Below are 6,163 nucleotides of genomic sequence, written 5' to 3'. Positions count from 1 at the left end.
CTTTGTCTTGGGAACAAATCAGCCCTGGCAACCATTTCAACGCAGTTTACAAAACCATTAAATGGCATCAATGGCAACAATGGTTCCCGGCCCCAGCAACCAATCAGCGCGGGTATTCTACCGGGTATTGGAACCGTCCAAGACCTGTCGATATCCCATGAAGCGGCGCGGAGGACGGTCGTGTTACAGTGCCTATATTGGACAAAAGCTGTGATTGAATTTCTCGGTATCTTCCTTTTCACTTGAAAGCATCGGAAGCGTATAGGCACATGCGTCCTGATGGTTTTAATATAACGTCAACTCGTGGATTATATTTTATACTCCGTATGTCCGACTGCTTCAAAATATTTTATGGGTCGATTCCTTTCGCCAACTTTGTTTTTTCAGGTCATCGGGGTCAGACATCTCTGTAGGAATAACAGTAGTTAAATCTGGAGATAATGCATTTGTATTTAACGCTATGGAAACCACACGGGTCGCTGATGTGCGTTCACGCACCAGTTGTACCTGTTGTTGGAGAGTCAGTGGTGGAATAAAATATCCTGATTGTTCCTAACAGCTGGTAACATCCACATATATAATGCATTTATAACAAAAGTTAAAATACACTCTGTGGATGTTGTTTGTTGACGAACGAACTAAATAAGCACATTTACGATGATAGTGTTTTTATAAGAAATTATTGATGATGACTTGTCCGTGACATTACTGGAATAGTATTAAGTGATAAGAGATTACTAACGATGACTTGACAGTGCTTATCGTGAAATGACATTAAGTTATTAGGAACAGCTTAATAATGACATTTCACGACTGGTACTAAGATATTAAGAACGGCCTGATTGTGATTGTCGTGAAATGACAAAGTTATAAAGTTAGTGAGTGAGTATGGTTTTAAGCCGCTTTTAGCAATATTCAAGCAATATCGCAGCGGGGCATTAAGTTATTAAGGACGGCCTGATTGTGATTGTCGTGAAATGACAAAGTTATAAAGTTAGTGAGTGAGTATGGTTTTAAGCCGCTTTTAGCAATATTCAAGCAATATCGCAGCGGGGCATTAAGTTATTAAGAACGGCCTGATTGTGATTGTCGTGAAATGACAAAGTTATAAAGTTAGTGAGTGAGTATGGTGTTAAGCCGCTTTTAGCAATATTCAAGCAATATTGCAGCGGGGCATTAAGTTATTAAGAATGGCTTGATTGTAAACCGATACCGAACATAAACATGTCCAAGATAGTACACCCTTTTAGATGTGTATACTAGGGCTGGTACGGGTAACTCGGGTACTCGTGTGGGGTGGGTTCTGAGAAGGACCCGGGTACCCACAGGAGGTAAAACTTCAGTCAACTTCAGCGTGTGCATGACCAGATCGTTTTATACGTGTATCTTACTACATTTTGTCTAGGGCTACGGTAAAACTATTCCCAATCAGACATTTTGTACCTATCTCTTGAGACCTGAAGCGGGTACCCGAGTAGCGTCGGGTAATAGGGGGTGGGTATCCGGGAAGTCAATTTGGATTCATCCCCGCCTTAATGTATACTGATGGAAATGAATAAGGGAAACTTTATTTCTTCAGCCTCCCGGTCAGAGTGTTCGCCTCATGCGACGTACCTGTAGTATCCACAGGTAGATACGTATTGACGTACAGATACGTATTGAGTATAGAGTGAAATATCTGATCTGAATGAGATTGACAGTTACCGGAAATACATAAGATTGAGTGTGGTATCGTGTATGTCTGTGGGTGTATACAAGGGACTGCACTCCGTACACGGGTGTCCTTGTGAAGCAGTGAACCAGAGCTTGGTGTGACCCACTAACCTACCCGAGTATGAGCGCTCACATTCCCCGTGGGAATTGTGTTACCAGATCCAATTACATTATGCATCTGCACGCGCCCAGCTAAATCACAATTAAAAACACTCCGACAGGAATAACAGGCAGGTGAATAAGATCGAAGTCAGAACGAATGCGTCTGATACATTTGTGTTAGTCCAACAACGATCCTCAATTTATTTAATGGGTATCATGCTGTGCTATGAGCATTAATAAATCTAAATGAAGTAGCATTGACTCTATGGCCTATATTAGGACGCCTGTCATAAAAAGGGATTGGCTATGGCTGAACAGACAGACCTATAAATTCCAACTGTAAATTAGTTGTGAGATATTCATCCAAAATTTTCAAAAACGTGCTTCGCCTCACCATCTCACTATGATTATGTAATCAACACTGCGAACATAAGTATTATACATATGGAACAAGAAACTAAATTTCGATACTGTTTGTAAATCGCAAAGAATGGATGTTCTCTTGTATAACACAAAACAGCCGGGTAAAACAGTATCCGTTACCCATGTTTGATGAGGCTAAAAATGAATCAAACAATAAATGGTTATTTGATAGTGATGTTTTTGATAAGAGTGTCATAGTTGTGTTTTCGGCCTTAGGTTTGCAGTGATGTTTGATTTTTTGTTAGATCCATTTTTTAAGTGTGTAGTTTCTTTTGCCCGCCAGTTTACTCGCACATCACACCGATTTTACTTACTTTGCACAAAGTTTCAACTCTGGGCTCTATATAATGTCTAAGGAGAATAATGTTTTAATGCCATTCATTTTTGGCAACTGGTTCGTAAAAAACACACTAGACTCCTCATGATTTGAAAATGATAAGTCATCATGAAGAGCAAGATATATGCCACAGATCAGTTCCCAGTCTGGGAATTTCAGAGATGCTTACAGAGCCATAATGCATTTTGGAGAGAATTTAAGAACATAATACCGTCAAATTGCTGGAATATTGATAAAAGCGGCGTGAAAACGTACTCACTCATAACGGTGATTTTTCGGCAGAGATCGTTTATGATTATGGAAAGGGTTTGTCGCTATTATTTACATTGCGCGTGTCATAAATAAACTGATTCTATTTACTTCTTCCATCTTTTAAACACGTCACACCGCCTGGCGAGATTCCACGGCAAGATAGGTTTCCGGTTCCCCATATGCTTTTTTCTTTTTTTTTCTGTCTTTATTTAATGTTTCCCATACTTGTCGGAAGAACCAACTATGGTAACAATGTCCGACTTGGGTGATTGTGTATCATCGTACCCCGACGGCGGTGATCTTTTCTCATGCTGTCAACAACGAGTTAGCCTCCCCAAACTCGTTGATCTGGTTCCTGACTGCGACGTAAAATAACACTCTCTAGCGTGTTGCTGTACATACACGTCAATCATCATACAACCCGTAAAGATCCGGGGTAGAATAGGTCTGACGTAACCCATGCTTGACGTAAAAGGCGACTATGCTTGTCGTCGGAGGCGAGTAACGGGATCGGGTGGTCAGGCTCGCTGAATTGGTTGATGCATGTCATCGTATCTCAATTGTGTGGATCGATGCTCTTCATGTCAATCACTGGATTGTCTGGTCCAGACTCGATTATTTACAGACCGCAGTCATATAGCTTGCATATTGCTGAGTGCGGTGTTAAACAACAAACAAACAAACTCAGTCATTGTCTTTTCTCACGGTCAAGACCCATTCTTGTCGTCACAGGCGACTAACGGAATCGGGTGGTCAGGCTCATTGACTTTGCCAATTGCGTAGATCGATGCTTACGATGTCAGTCACTGGATTGTTTGGTCCAGAATCAATTATTTACAGACCGCCGTCATATAGCTGGAATACTGCTGATTATGGTGTTAAACAACAAACATTCAACACAATTCTCATTTAACATGAATACAACTAATCACACCTGTTGCAAAAGTGATGTTACAAGAGTGAAATGACCGGTAATTTTTCCAACCTCTATCTTCTTAATGAAGTAAATTCCGGAACATTCTTTAGTTTCCTTACTATTCTCATGGTAAATTGGCCGATGCTGGTTGAACATGTTTCTGATTTTTTCATATTTTCAGAGTAGTTTTTCATATTTTCATTAGTACCGTTAGTCTTACTTTAGCTTATTGTAATGGCAAATTCGAAGTAATGATATGAGAAATACACGCATTCAGCTTTACAGACAATGTTTAACATCAGTACATGTACGTGTGATTGAGTTTGGTTAAACGCAACTTTGAACAGTATTTCAGTTACTTCACGGAGTGGAAAGCCCACAGGTCTTTGACATTACAAATATTGAAACCCAAAAGCATGGCAAGGTGCTGACAAACCCAGAAACAGAGTCAGGGCCATTCGCACCCACAAGCATATAGGTTCCATCCATACACTCTTGTTTATTTTTATTAATCCTGTCAGCTCCATTGTAATGTTTACCCTCCAGACATCAACCCACGCCATGTAACACATGATCAATGACGTAAGTTTCAATTGACCCAAGACGTCGCGCTGCACCTTCTAACTGCCAGATAATCAGAAAATTGCCAGATAACAGGAGCTGATTGCCCCATATATCCGTTCTCCATAGAATAAATCGTTTCTCCTTTTCGATGTGCCGGAACCTAAATCTATTTATAGCACAGTTACGTGTTGTAACTTCCTGTTGTGAAGTCTTCCCATGGACTTATGTAGTGACGTTAAATTTTGTTAAACATAACTAGGCATTCAACAGCCATAAGATATACATGTTTCTACAGTCTGGCCTTAAGGCTGCAATACAAGAACACATTTTGGCTACTTGGTCGGTTCTTTTTCTGAGTACCGGAAGCTAACCACAACAGTTCCGCACCAAATGTGACTTGCCTGGAAATATCTGTGATCACAATCAGCATAAGTCATCATGCTCCAAAAGACAGTACAAAATGTTGAAAAACATGGTTATTTTTAACTAGTGACTGGATATACATTTGAAAACATCAATACTTTCAAAATATCGTCCTATCACAGCTGCTATATTTCGCAATCTACATTCAAATCTACATTCCACGAAAACTACTTCCCGAAAGACAGATTCTGATTTGGTGGCGCAGAACCTCGTATCTGGTTCAGCTCAGTTAGGCGACAACTATCTGATATTGGGGGGGTCTGAATGGGGGGGGGGGGGGGGGGGGGGGGGCTGAATGGGAGGGGGCTGAGAAAACATGGTGTTGTTGGTACACATTAGAGTCAGGAGATTCAACCTGTGTTAAATATCACTGTGTTTGTTTGTTTGTTGTTTAACGCCGCACTCAGCAATATTCCAGCTATATGACGACGGTCTGTAAAATAATCGAGTCTGAACCAGACAATCCAGTGATCGACATCATTAGCATCGATCCACGCAATCGAGATCGATGACATGCATGAACCAAGTCAGCGAGCCTGACCACCCGATCCCGTGAGTCGCCTATTACGACAAGCATAGTCGCCTTTTACGGCAAACATGGGTTGCTGAAACCCTTTCTACCCCGGATCTTCACGAGTCAAATTTCACTGTGTCGCTTATTTGTCGACGTAGTGTGATCATAATAAAAACAGTATTCCATGGTTACGTCAGCAACCGAAAAAGAAAACTTGTTTTATTCACTAAACGATTTGTATCATGACTGAGGATCAGCATTAAGTACATGTTCACAGTAATAGCAAGGGCACAACTCGTGTTGACCACGTTGGGATTCCTAGTCAGGGAAGGTTCCCAGTAACGGATGATTGTTGCAAGAGGTGCCTCTATAGATTGTCATCGTATCCCGTTTGTTGGTCTTGTTTGTTTACTAAATACATAATAAATAAACAAATAAACAAAACATCAAATGTACCTGAAACGTTCAAGTCAATTCCCATTTAACATTAATACAACCTATCCCTTCCGTTCATCCGTTGCATAATTGACGGTAAAAGGATTAAATGAACGGTAAATTGTTTTATGTCCAACCTCTAGAGAGGCTAAATAATCTACAGACGTTAAAAGATAGGACTTGTTATCCTATCTAGCGCTCGGCATTAAGGGAATAAAACAAGGACTGGTCGGATCGGAGTCATTTACTGTGTTGAGTGGAGTATTCTCATACTGCAGCATGGCAACTCAGTAGGGTAGCACTATAAATCGGCATCAGTCCGGACTAGTACAAGCAGACACACACACACACGCACGCACGCACGCACGCACACACACACACACACACACGTGCATGCACGTTGCTATATAAGTGCAATAATCTTTGACGCGACATTAAACCCCATTTCACCTCACCTCAAATTTCCTTAGATTTTTAAGGTCAA

The sequence above is a fragment of the Haliotis cracherodii genome, unplaced genomic scaffold, assembly GCF_022045235.1.
Source record: "Haliotis cracherodii isolate W230 unplaced genomic scaffold, xgHalCrac1.p SCAF_4, whole genome shotgun sequence".
In the NCBI taxonomy this organism is placed as follows: domain Eukaryota; kingdom Metazoa; phylum Mollusca; class Gastropoda; order Lepetellida; family Haliotidae; genus Haliotis; species Haliotis cracherodii.
This window is presented reverse-complemented; position numbering follows the sequence as displayed.